The sequence below is a fragment of the Tursiops truncatus genome, chromosome 2 (genome assembly GCF_011762595.2).
Source record: "Tursiops truncatus isolate mTurTru1 chromosome 2, mTurTru1.mat.Y, whole genome shotgun sequence".
Classification (NCBI taxonomy): Eukaryota; Metazoa; Chordata; class Mammalia; order Artiodactyla; family Delphinidae; genus Tursiops; species Tursiops truncatus.
Genome location: NC_047035.1, coordinates 87,889,921 through 87,904,031, shown reverse-complemented (window position 1 = coordinate 87,904,031; position 14,111 = coordinate 87,889,921). Strand labels below are relative to the sequence as shown.

Below are 14,111 nucleotides of genomic sequence, written 5' to 3'. Positions count from 1 at the left end.
ACCATGGCTACTTTGGACAATCTGAAGCTAGATCCTGACCCCTATTGTAAAACTGGCTCATCACTGCACCATCTCAGACTCCGATGTGCCAGGCACTGTGCTAGGCACTAGAGGTAGACATATCATCCCCATTTTACCAGCTGAAAAAAGTGAGGCTCCAGGAGACTGGTTACATCAAGGCCACACAGCCAAAAAAGGACAAAACCAGGATTAAACCGGAGGGGATGGAAAGGAGAGAGGGAGAGAACCAAAGCAAACATCATCACTTTCCCTATTATACAAAGGGCACTCCTGGAAATTGGCTCACACCATTATGGAGGCTAAGCCCCAAGATCTGCAGTCAGTAAGCTGGAGATCCAGGAGAGGCAACGGTGGAGTTTCAGTCCAAAGGAACAGCGGGCTCAAGATCCAGGTAAAGCTGATGTTTCAGTTCAAGTACCAAGGCAGGAGGAAACCAATGTCCCAGGTCAAGGCAGGCAGACAGGAAGGGTTCTCTCTTCCTCGTGGGAGGGTCAGCCTTTTTGTTCTATTCAGACCTTCAACTGATTGGATGACACTACCCACACCGAGGAGGACAATCTTCTTTCCCCAGTCTGATTCCTCCAGAAACACCCTTATAGACACACCCAGAATAATGTTTAACCAAACATCTGGGCACCCTGTGGCCCAGTCAAGTTGACACAGGATATTGGCCATCACACCCTCTGACTTAAACTATCAAAGGGCAGGTCCAAATATGGAAAAAATCTCAGGAAGGAAATTGTCACTGTGACTGGATTGCCAGGAAAATACCAAACACTGCCCCCCAAATGCTATGGTAGCTTAATGTGATCTCATCTCAATCTGAAGTACATGCAAGTATGTAGGCATATTTGTGGCACTTATCAATGGCACTGAATAAGACACTTCATGAAACCTTCCTGGAGATATTTTGAATCCTACTGTATTAATCATGTTTTTAATTTCTGTATTTTATGATTGTTTGACATTTGGGGGCTTTGTTAATCCTAAAGAGACTGCCCCTCTCAGGGCTAACCAACTCCTAAAGACAGTACACAACTCAGCCTAGGAGCACACCTTTGATAGGTAAAGCCAAAAAACCCAGAGTCCATACTCAAACCACTTCCTCTGTCTGGCTTTTACATTCCAGAAGGCAACATTCTTCTGCCCTGATCATCCCAGGACCAGACATCAGACAACCAGGGCAGTCCCTATACGCCAGAGCCCACTAAAATTATTCAAATTAGCCAATCCCAAACCTGGTCCGCCTGTTCCCCCTGCCTCATGAAAACCACATTACAGGTTTTCCTTAATTTTTCTGCCTCCTGACCAACCTGCATGCTTCCCTATGCGGCCCTGGTACCTGGGGTACCAGGCCTCCCATTCCTAGGGAACTCGGAGTCAAAACTTTGTCCTTCATGGTGGTCATCTCCTGATGTGCTGGTTTCACCATGCCTCATTGAAAACAAATCCCAGGTACATTTTAATACACTACATTAAAGTGCATTCACTACTGTCCAGTCAGATGGAAGATTTTACATGTTTAACAAATTTTGCTCTACTCCTTCTCCTTACAAACTCGCTGAACTGTCAGGTGGCATTTAAAAAGCAATTTAATTACATATTACTGTTGAATGCTATAATTATGTGAGTGAGTGAGCCAAGTATTGCAACTAAATAACATAGCTATGGTATGATTTTTTAATGCAATAATTACTCCTGAAGAATACAGCACCGGGCGGTCCTCTCCTTTGTCCCACTCTATTAATGTACTGAAACGGGATATCTTCTCCAACAAGGAAAGTTTTCCCATATATTTTAGCCATTTAACCTTGATAAAAGAGAGGTGTCATCAGCCAGAAGTGCTCAAAAAACATCACCTAAGCTATATTTTTATTTACAGATTTATTTCCTACACAAAAGGTATGCAGATTAAATTACATTTAGCTATGCTAAATGTGCAATCATATCTTTATGGAAAGAAAGAGTTACATGAAATCTGCATGGCCACAATTCTGCTGTATCTAAGAATGTTTCTACAAGTATTCGTTGAGTATCTACTACATACAAGGACCTGTGCAGATGGACAGAAATTTCCCCACCCAGTCCTGGTCCCATGCCCAGTCTATTAGCTTTAGATGCTAATGGAAGAACAGCAGAGCTTGCCAGTTACTGATAAGGTAGGCCAATAATAAGGTGAGCCAAATTTCAGGGGAAAGGTGTTTGGTTGGTTGTGGCCGCACTGTGTGGCCTGCAGGATCTTAGTTCCCCAACCAGGGATCAAACCCAGGCCCCCTGTAGTGGAAGCGTGGAGTCCTAACCATTGGACCACCACAGGATTCCCCAAGGGAAAGTTTTTTTTAACATTAGAATGTCTAATTTAAATATTGGAAGGTTAAAGGTAGTGAGATGTGTGTACATCTTTCCCTTTCTAGCTTGAGTAGGGATGTGTCCTAGTGCTTTGTGTTTTCCTCTACACTCAGTAGAGTGTTTCTGAATTAATTAAGTACTACCTTCCTTCACTGTGTACACATCTGACATACAAAGGTCCTGAATAAATCCATCCATCTGCTAATTCATTCTATGCTCTAAATGTTTGTGCCCTCCCGAAATTCATACGTTGAAATCCTAACTCCCAAAGGTTATGGTATTAGTAGGTGAGGCCTTTGGGGGTGATGAGGTTATGAGGGTGGAACCCTCATGAATGGGATTAGTGCCTTATAAAAGAAGGTCCGGGGAGATCCCTCACCCCTTCTACTATGTGAGGACACAGGGAAAAGACATTGGCCCTGACTCAACTATGCTGGCACCTTGATCTTGGACCTTCCAGACTCTAGAACTGTTAGAAATAAATTTCTGTTGTTTATAAGCCACCCAGTCTGTGGTACACTAGTCCCTCCTTACTCACAGTTTTGCTTTCTGTGGTTTCAATTATCCACAGTGAACTTCAGTCCAAAAATATTAAATGAAATTAAATTTTTAATTTCAGAAATAAAAAATTCATAAGTTCAAAACTGCATGCCATTCTGAGTGGTGTGATGAAATCTCACGCCATCCCACTCCACCCCACCTGGGACATCAATCATCACTCTGTCCAGCGTATGCTGCCCCTTAGTCACTTAGTGGCCACCTCGGTTATCAGATCAACTGTATTTCAGTGCTGTGTTCAAGTCACCCTTGTTTCACTTAATGAAGGCCCCAAAGCACAAGAGGAGCAATGCTGGCAATTTGGATTTGCCGAAGAGAAGATGTAAAATGCTCCCTCTAATTGAAAAGGTGAAAGTTCTTGACTTAAGAAAATAAAAGAAATCATATACTGAGTTTGCTAAGGTCTACAGTAGGAATGAATCTTCTATCCATGAAATTATGATGAAGGAAAAAGAAATTCGTGTTAGTACTGATGTTGCATCTCATACTGCCAAAGTTACAGCCCCGGTGTGACAGGTGCTTAGTTAGGATGGAAAAGGCATTAAATTCATACAGCAAGATATTTTGAAGACCACATTCACATAACTGTCATTATAGTACATTGTTATAATTGTCCTATTTTATTATTGTTAGTCTCTTACTGTACCTAATTTATAAATTAAACATTATCACGGGTATGCACATAGAGGAAAAAACATAGTATATACAGGATTCGGTACTATGCATGGTTTCAGGCATCCACTGGGGCCGGGGGACGGGGATGGGTCTTGGGACGTATTCTCCCACCGATAACAGGGGGCTACTGTATTTCATATAGCGGCCCAAACAGACTAAGACAATTACTGAGATCCTATCCTTCATTACGCCAGGAGCTGTGCTGGGAAAAAAAACCAGTGAACGTGTCACATCAGGTCCTTGTGCTGACGGAACTTACATTCTAGTGGAATGGAGTACACGTTAGCCCCTCACCCCCGGCTATTATTCCCTTCTGAAATGCCCCTTCCTGTCTCCTCATCTTAGCCGTGGCCCAAAGTGCAGTCCAAGTCCCAGCTTCTCTAGTCCCTCCAGCCCAGGTTGGTTCTACAAGTCATGGTACCTGTCTTGCCCTTCTTGGAACTTTCTTGTGGTCACTGTTATTTGTTGGCATTTTGATGCCTCTGTTTTCTCAGGGAGATTGAAACCTCTTGATGGTTGGAGACTCTGGTTCTAACTCAGGTCCCATCTATCCCCACAACACTTATCGAGTATCTGGGCCCTTCTTGTCAACCCTGGGGTCCAAACAGTTGGTGGCAACAGGCAGAAAACCTCGGCCGCCTACCAGGAGTGCAGCACTCTCTAGCCACCTCCTCAGGGACAGTTGCCAGAAAATGAGGCACCTGTATTTTCCACCACCTACATCATCTCTGGATTAGGGGAAGGAAAGTTGGCGCCGGCTTCCAAAAATCTGGGTTTATGTCCCATATCTTAGATTTAACTAGCAGAAGCAAAGTACAATGTAATCAGTATGAGCTAAACACCTTAGGTGTTTTGAGGAGAGAAGAAATCATCAATGAAAACTTGGTGAAACAGAATCTGAGCAGCACGTAAAAGATTGGCAGCATTTGGACAGGTGAAGATGCTATGGGAGGGAACAGCATAGGTAAATGAATCAAAGAGTAGGCTACTGCCCTCCAGACCTCTCTCCAGCCTTCTCTGCCCTCTCCAAACCCTGGGAGCTGACCTGCAAGGTGCGCATCAGCTGGCCTCCCTGGTCCTCTGGCTTCCAGTTGGATTCAGCCAGTGGGAGGCACCAGGAGATCAGAGGATGCGAAAAGAATGAAATTCGGGTATTTATTCCCCAGACCCCTCGCAGCCAAGCCTCAGCTGAGCAATGCTGGATTCCTCCAGCTGAAGGCCTTGGTTCCTGTGGGGTGGCCTTCCCCTCAGCTACCGCCCTGACTCAGGGTTCTAGTAATCCCTCTACTTGCTTCTTCAGGCCCCAAATCAATACCATTGCTTCACCACTCTTGTTGGTTCCCTGTAACCCTGCCCACATCTTTGTAAATAGTTGTTTCATTAAACCCTTCTTAACAGCACTGTTTGAGTGTGCCAAGTGTTTCATAAGACCCTGACTAATAAGCTGGGAAGGCCAACCAGATATGACTGATATTGAGAGGAGTAGATAATAAAGAAACATCATAGCCCGATTATAAAGGGCCATGCTAGGGAACTGAGGCTTTATATATCAAACTTTTCAGAACAGAGGGGAAAGCTTTGAGAAAATCAATCTAGTGTCCAGGAGAAAATTAAATCAAAAGAGAGACAAAACCAATTCTGGACATCAGTTAGGAGACTAGTACAGAGGTCCAGGTATAATGATAAGGGCCTGATTCAGTGCTAGCATTAGAAATACAAATAAAGGGCTTCCCTGGTGGCGCAGTGGTTGAGAGTCTGCCTGCCGATGCAGGGGACACGGGTTCGTGCCCCGGTCCGGGAAGATCCCTCATGCCGCAGAGCGGCTGCGCCCGTGAGCCATGGCCGCTGAGCCTGCGCGTCCGGAGCCTGGGCTCCGCAACGGGAGAGGCCACAACAGTGAGAGGCCCGCGTACCGCAAAAAAAAAAAAAAAAAAAGAAAGAAAGATTCAGATAAGACAGAGGTAAGGGAAAGAGAATGACTGGATGAGAGGTAAGAAGGGCCCCTGTGGGGACGGAGCCAAAGTTGAATCATGGCAGCTGAAGAGAGAGGCATTGTGTGGGCAGAAACAGGGAAGTCTAGGCAAGGGCCGATCTGGGCTAGTTTGGGACAAGTTAGGGATTTGGGAGATGGAATCCCAAATGCTAGAATGAGCATGGCATAACTGTGGACAAGGAGAAGGGAGCCTAAGCTGGTGCCAACTGGGAAGACAGAGAAATAAGACTGTATAGGCATATTAAGTAAAATTTGGGGTTGGAAGCTTAATCCTAGACAATTCGTAATCTCATCTAGGGGTCACAAAGTAGCAACCTGCAGGCCCAATGCAGACCAGAGCTGTGTTCTGTTTGACTCACAAATTTTGCTTAAATTTTGAATTAGTGCCAACATTAAAATTTTTGGATATCTTACCCTTGAGATTCCAGATTATTGGCCTCTCTGACAACACTGAACCCACATTCTCACATGTCAACTCTCTGGGCTGGAGCTGAGCCATCACTGCCCATCTGGACCCTGCACGAGGTTCCAGCTCTCACCCAGCCCCACGTGGCCTACGATACTCCTTTGTTACTGCTCAGCCCTAGCTGCACACGAGCTGTGGTCCCCGCTAAAGGCAGTGAGAGCCCTTGGAAGTTCTTAAGGAAACTGAAAAAGACCCCCTGGGGGGGGAGTCGAAAGGATGACTTAGAGTAATTCAGTTGAGTTCAGCATTTTTGAGTGTTTACTATGTCCCAGGCACTGGGCTAAGCACTGCGGAACCCGGGATGAATAAGAAGAGTCTATTGTCCCAGGGAAGACCAGGAATATGAAGGTCCATTAAATGGCTGATTCAGAAATTCAGGCACCAGCAAGGGCTTCGAATAGACAGGAGAACAGAGATGAAGGTGTGAATGCAAAACAGATGTGGAAGGAATTTTTGTGACAAATTAGCCATAGGGGATAAAGAAGGAAGGATGTGAACCGGGACCTTGTTCAGGTGGCTATACTGGAGAGACGGTGTAAGTAACAGTACTGGACTACTCAGAGTGCAGTGAAGATCCAAAGCAGGGTGAGAGAGAAGGAAACCACGCCCCTTGAGGGCCCTGAGAACGAAGGAGCCTAAGGAGCTGAGCCCGAGAAGGGATTAGGCAGGTGGCGCCCTTCCTCTCAGCTCACCTCCCCTTGAATTCAGGAACTGGATTACTATTTTGTTACCAAATAAAGAAAATGGGGCAATCTTCATTTAGGCCTGCAGGGCCATGTTGGAACTCTACCTCTAGAGCTGTTACAATGCCAAATATTTGTTTAAACATGAAGCTGTGAAGGTAGTGCTCTAGTAGTGGACCAAGAGAAAATCGTCCAGGCAACAGAAACAATCCCGGACGGCTCCCTGATGACTCAGGGTTTAGAGTCACATTGGGTTTTTTAGTTCCCTAACTCTTTAGGGGGAAACTGTAGGAATTTTCTTTAAAGAATTACTGATTAAGAGTTACTAATGAGGGGGCTTCCCTGGTGGCGCAGTGGTTGAGAGTCCGCCTGCCAATGCAGGGGACACGGGTTCGTGCCCCTGTCCGGGAAGATCCCACATGCTGCGGAGCAGCTGGGCCCGTGAGCCATGGCCGCTGAGCCTGCGCATCCGGAGCCTGTGCTCCGCAACGGGAGAGGCCACAACAGTGAGAGGCCCACGTACAGCAAAAAAAAAAAAAAAAGAGTTACTAATGAGGACATGGCAGTGAAACAGTGGCTCCCTTTGCTACTGAGAAATTTCCTACAAGTTTCCCTAGCCTATGTTCATTTTACAATCAGAGAGCTTTGCAATAGGGGGGGACTGACAACTTCACCAAACCATACATTTGCTAAGCAGAAAATAAAAATCCTACTTACAGAAAGAGAATTCTCTCACATTACGGCTCCAGAAAAAGAAACAATAAGACAGTCAATTGGATTATTTCAACTGAAAGTTAAAGGTTTTCTCTGAATTATATGGGGGGAAGTGCCTTGTTTCTCTGCTTGTTTTAGCCAGTGGGAGCTTGACCACTCATGTTCTAGTGTATAAATCATCACAATTTAGCTCCCCTTCAACCCCACCATTCACAGTTGGCCTCTAGTCAAGTATACTGAAGGTTTCAATGTTTGCATATGCCTGTGTGTGTCCATCCTGAGACTGTACAACAAGACACACAGGAGAGGGAGGCCTAATGTGGAATTAATTTGCTTCCAGTCACACAGCAGGGATCCACCTTTGCCTTGATCTCCTGAACCCATTCAACGATCACAATAAAATTACTCATCAGCCTCTGGAGTGCTGGAATGCCCACTCAGAGTTTCACATACAAGAAGCCTCTGAGGAGTGGAGTTTCATTATAAACAGGGACTGGCCAATTTGTCAGGCATATTGTTCCATGGAATCCAGCGTGTGAGGTCTTAACACAATGAGAAGAGACTCTTTAATTACACGTTACACATGTGTTGTTTGAACGTGATTGAAGAGATGCCAAGTTCAATACTTTAATGGTTAGGATAGAATGAGGGGGTAGACACAGTAACAGGTGTGCCAGGTTCCCTAAGCTAGTGTCTTTCCTATGTCTAAATAAATGACACAGTTTCCCATTCCTGCAAAAGCCTTGTCTGAGGACATGTCAGGAGTTAGGAGACCCAAGTCCACATTCCAGGTAGTGCCAGGTAGGGCTTGTCCTTAACTATTCTGGGTCATGTTTTCTTCATCAGTGGAATAAAGGATTGGACTGGGTAGTTTCAAAGGTCCCTTCCTTTTTTAAACTCTGTGATCCTCTAAACAAGGGGAAAAGGGAAACAGAGGTTCGCAAGCAGATACTCAAAGGTGAATACTTGTCCTACTAACTCCATAAATTGACTGGAGCTCTAAACTACTGCAGCAAAGAATGACAATGGTTTGTAACCAAGCCTTGAACATAATCAGAATGGAAACCATATCTCCCTTTCTCTTCCCCCGAGTCTGTCACCAGCACCATTGCTGACCATGATTCACTGGGCAGTTGCTGTGCACTATCCCAGACACAAAAAAAAATCAGAAAAAATTACTGAAGGTTTTCTATGTGACAGGCATTACACTGTGAATCACATAATTTCTCACAACAACCCGAGACGTTGGTATTATCATCCCTGTTTATAAGTGAGGAAACAGACATTGTGGAGCCACGGGCAAGTCGCAACCACTTTGAGTCCTCTTCCACGAGCGTAAAATAAGTGGATGTGTCCAGTTGACTTTAAAGGTCCCTCCTACTCTATGACTCAAAACAAGCTTGGATTTGATTACCTAGACCTTGAAAGGCTCACGATTATCGTGCAAACCCAGTTGGCCAGAAAATAGGATGGCCTGTCACCCACTTAAAGCACCACGCACATGCTCACAGAAACACAAAACCACATTTACTAAACGCAGCACCTCCTTGGGATGTTCTCACAATCTATACTGTAAACAAGGTGATTGTTAAAACACACCATTTTCCTATGAAGACACCATGGGCTGCCTTACAGCAAACTGCCAAGGGAAAAAGAAAGTATCATAGATTGAAATCACCATAGGCCCCAAGATTGAGGCCTCCCCCTTCCAGAAGTCAGGGATTGGTCCCAGGATAAAGACACAGCTATTCCCTCTCCATTACTGTAGATTGGGCTAGAGCTGCTGGTTCCCAGCTACACAGAATGAAAGCTCCCTGAGGGCTGGGCTAGGGTGAAATTTGTAAATTCATTATGACTGGAAAGGAATTACCCCATGGTACTTAAGGATGATCACCAACACCATCATCCCATCACCCACCATGCATTTATAAAAGCATCTGCTCTGTACATGGCTCAGCAGCTAGGCTGGTCATTTGCTTAAGACTGTTTTTCCTAACAGTCAGGACCATGAAGGTGAAGAAGGCCTTAATGACCTCAGACAGGATCCAAGGGACAATACAGAGTGTCTGTAGAAAGAGAGCATAAGATATTCTTGGGTAGGTAAAGGAGAGGGGTCCTAAGAGAAAGTGATGGACCTGCTGGGATCACGACTTAGAATAGAGTGCCAAATTATATTAACTTGTTAGAGCTGCCATTAAAAAAAAGAGAGAGAGAGAGAACCCACAGCTAAACAACAGAAATTTATTTTCTCACAGTTCTAGAGGCTGGAGGTTCAAGAGCAAGGCCTCTTGGGGCCCTATGTAATTGCAGCAGTATAATATTTTGATATATTAACCAACTCTTTTCACCTTGAGATTCTCAGTTACCCTGGGAGTCAACCCCACTCATGCAACCAGACATGTGGCACCCACTGCCTCAAGGAGGGCTCATCCCATGGACCTGCAGAACCAAAAGGTCAGATGCTTAGCTTTTGTTTTCAAAGGGCAAGGTCCAGGTTGAATTAGTCTGCCTGATTAACATCAGGCTATCCTACAGCAAAAATGGAACCAGAAACATCAGCGGCTTGACACGAGAAAACTTATCTGGGTTGAGCCTTCCTCCTCCATCTTTTAGCAACATCATTTGGAACACATGGCCTTGAAGGTCAGTGCAACAAAGGAAGAAAGAGAATAAAGAGCTCACATTCAATGTAAAATTCCTCAGCCTGTATATTATTCTGCTCAGGCTGCCATAACAAAATACCACAGACTGGGTGGCTCAAACAACAGAAATTGATTTCTCACAGTTCTAGAGGCTAGAAGTCCAAAATCAAGGTGTCAGCATGTCTGCTTTCTCATGAGGCCTCTCTCCTAGGCTTGGACCTTCTTATGCCCTCAAATGGTCTTGTCTCTGCACACCCCTGGTGTCTTTTCCTCTTCTTATAAGGACACTAGTCGTAATGGATTAGGGCCCCACGCTTACGATCTCATTTGACGTTAATTACCTTTTTAAAGGCCCTCTCTCCAAATAGTAAGATCCTAAGGTACGAGGATTAGGGCTTCAACATATGAATTTTTGAGGGGACACAATTCAGTTCATAACACCAGCATTTGCCCTCTTCAAAGTTACAGGCGTAGACAGACCCAGCGTGGTCTAAATTTACTGTTCTTTACAAAGTTCTCTCCCCATCTCTCTGCCCCAACTTAGCAATTTTACAAAGTAAACCACAGGCTTCACTGGCTGGATCTACTTTTCTTCTTCCTATTACCATCCACATTTATTGGATTACATAGACTTTTAAGGCTGGGAATTAAGAAGCAACTAGTTGGCTTTAGGTCTAGTCTAGGCAGCTTGTAGCAACTTTCACCTTCTGCTCCTTTTTACCAAATCTTCAAGGGTCATAGAGGAGTTATGTAATGGGTGACGGAGCAGGGAAACGTGAAAAGAGAAAAGAGAAATGTGCATCTGTGTCCAGAAATGCCTCATCATGGGTCTGTCTCCATTCCCTATAAGACAATTTCCTGCGTTACATCACATCAGATTAACAGGCCTAGACACAGGCAAGATGGAGGAGAAACTGTTCTGCAAAGGAGTTCTAGTTTCCTATCAACACTCAATTTCATTTTCTCTGGCAAAACACCAGCCACACAGACCCACACGCACAGACCCATAGGCCCTGATTGACATTTCAAGCCCTCCAGCTCCAGATGTGTTTCTACATTGTTCAGCCAGTAGGAAAAAGCAGCTCGAATTTTAAGCAGAGTCATTTCGCAAACCACCAGCTGTCTCCTGGATAAATTCTGGGTTTTTTAGATGTAGTTACAAGCAACCCTCTCCAATGCACTTATTCATTCAAACAATATTTATTGACTACATTCCATGTACCAGGATTGGGGACATAATGGTGATTGCCACAAGCTTGGGGTCTAGTGAGGGAGACAAGTTCTAATAAATGGTACCTATCTCACCCCTCTGTGCCAGGTGCAATACTGGATACCTTAAATACTTGGGAAGGTACGATTATCTCCACTGTACAATGAAGAAGCCAAGGTGAAAAGAAGTCCAAAAGACAAGCTCGTGCTGCTAGTCAGTGGAAGTGTCAAGACCAGAAGCCATGTGACCTGACTTCCTGAACTTGGGTGGAAGATAAAAATTTCTATCTTTATTTTCACTAATCTCTAACTGAACTTTAGCACTTTCTTCATATATTTATGCAAGAAACCCCAGCAGTACCAGTAGTACCTATTACTGTGTCACCAATAGAAATCACAGATATTTTCTTACATTACAAGCATTGCCCAAATCCTGAAATATTATTTGTGTTCATTACTATTTCAAAATTATGATAGCTATTAGATCCACTGCTAGATCATGTTACTTAATGCATTCGTTTTTCTAAAGGCACATATACTACTGCATAAATTCTTTTCATATGTTGACAAGTGTTTTGAAATAGGTTTCCTTTATAATTCTATGCCTTTTATGTTACACCTTCAAAAGTACTGCACCAAAAAGTGGTCCTTAGTCTTCCCAGAAATGCCAAAGTGGCAATTGGCAGAAAAATGGGTCAGAACCCTTACATTACAGCAATGGGCAGCCCAGGCAAATCCAGAGGCTCTGCTCACTGTGTCTTTGAGTAAGAAGCTAGGTTGGGATTCTTTTATAACTAAAAGAGAGAAGCGAAGAGGAAAGGAAAGGACCCCAATTCCACGAGAGGACCCTTTCTACCCTTTCCACCAGTTCCTGCTCAGCACGTGCCCTAAATGCTCTCCTCTGCTGGTTCCAGCCGCAGCTGAAGCTGATTCCTTGAGCGCCCCTCCGTGCCTCGAGCTGTGTGGATAAATGTGCCCCACTGTGGGCAAGCAGACTTCCTACCCCTGGGGGCTGAGCACCCCTTGCGCCCTGGGAACCATGCTGAGTGTCAACAAGCGGAAGGTGCCAGAAATTCCCACACACTAAGATACCAAGAAATTCCCATACACAAGACGACGGATACTTCGGGTTTTTAACCGCCCTTCTCAGGTCAGCTTCTCCGCGACCCCGAGGCCCGACACTGCCGGAAGGAGTCCCAAGACCCGGGTTCCAGTAAGGGCAGCACTAGCTGTAGATGCCGGGGGTGGGGAAGAAAAGTGTGAAGAGGACTGTAACCCGACACACAGGGGCCGCGCAGTCCCAGCTGCTGGGACAGAGTTGGGTTAACAGTCGGCCTTATGGGTGATCTCTGTCCCCGCCCGGTCCCCCTCTCCTGGCCAAGTGCCCGATATAGGCCGCAGGATGCCTCTTACCCAGGGGTGCGCAGAGCCTCCGGCCACAGCGTTGGTGCAGCAAAAGCAGCCGCTCACCGCGAGGGCTCTCGCCTCTGCTGGGGCCCGCCCGGCTCTGGGCGGAAGCTGGAGGCGGGGAGAGCGAGCCCACCCCCACCCCCACCCCAGGAAAGTTCCGGAAAGGTCCCGCCGCTGCCCCGCCCGGCGCCACGGGCCGGGGAGCCAAGGCCAAGTGCGAGCTGCACCCGGGCTTCAAGCGCTCACAGGGTACAGCCAGGGACGCGAGTCCAGAGGGCCCGGGGCGCTGCCGGCAGGGCAGACGCCCCTACCCGCAGCGCACCCTGGAGCGCGGCCGGGTGCCCTTGGCGCGACATAGGAGGGCACGGAGGCCACCTGTCGCTCCCCCCATTCCCGGGTGCCTACACCGTTGCGTAACTGGCAGGAACAAAGGTGAAGGCGGGGCTGTGGATAGAGGCCCTGGCGGTTTGCTTTGGGTCGTCCAGTGAGCCCTGCTGGGCTTCTCATCTGGTTCCCAAGACTGTCCAGAGAGACAACTGTTCCCGGGTTCATTTCACAGATAAGGTAACCAAGGCTCAGAGAAGCCCCAAAACTTGCCTTGGTAAGCGCCGGAGCAGCGCTCTTCCCTCAGGGTGGAGGTCAGGGTCAGCTGGCTTTCAGACACTGGTCTCCACACCACGTTGCGTCCTACTTTGATGACTGGACGTTTTCAGTTGGCTGCTCTAAGTAGGTGCGAAGTGTAGGTGAGTGGTCCTCGACCACACCAGATCTAGAGCACCTTTTTATAACATATATAGGGTGTCCAGAAGTCTTACTGCAATTTTAAGCTTTTATAACTTCAGATGTGTTACAAACTTTAAAGTCCCTTGAAAGTATAATTACGTTTCTTTTACATTTATTTCATTCTGTGAATTTCGAATAATTCTTTTTGAATTTTTTGTTTCAGTCAACTTTTTTTTCTTTTTTTCTTTTTAAAGAGGAACCCTAGCAAACTTAAAATTGAGGCAATCACAGAGGTAAGAGCTCGGAAAAGCAACCTAATAAAGTTGTCCCCCTGCATTGGGCGCACGGAGTCTTAACTGCTGGACTGCCAGGGAAGTCCCTATGTACTGTCTACATTTGTCACTTGTTATCTTTTTGGCTTGAAGTCTATTTTGTCTGATATGAGTATGGCTACATCCACTTTTGTCTGCCATTTGCTTGGAGTATCATCTACCATCCCTTCATTTTTAGCTTATGCGTGTCCCTGGAGCTGAGGTTTGTCTCCTAGAGGCAGCATATAGTTGGGTCTTGTTTTTTAATCCATCCAGGCACTCTGTGTCTTTTGATTTGTGAATTCAATCCATTTACATTTAGGGTGATTATTAATAGACGAGGACTTAGTACTGCAA

General features: G+C 45.8%; 1 protein-coding gene across 3 annotated transcripts in view; it reads right to left on the bottom strand.

The window, feature by feature from the left end:
* SQOR (sulfide quinone oxidoreductase) overlaps positions 1-12,862 on the bottom strand; it is a 50,514-nt gene extending 37,652 nt beyond the window's left edge. For all 3 annotated transcript variants that reach the window (XM_033851642.2, XM_073800908.1, XM_033851644.2), the window contains exon 1: positions 12,724-12,862. The gene's annotated coding sequence lies outside the window, so the exon portion shown is untranslated. The remainder of the gene's footprint in view (positions 1-12,723) is intronic.
* Between the last annotated feature and the right edge of the window lie 1,249 nt (positions 12,863-14,111).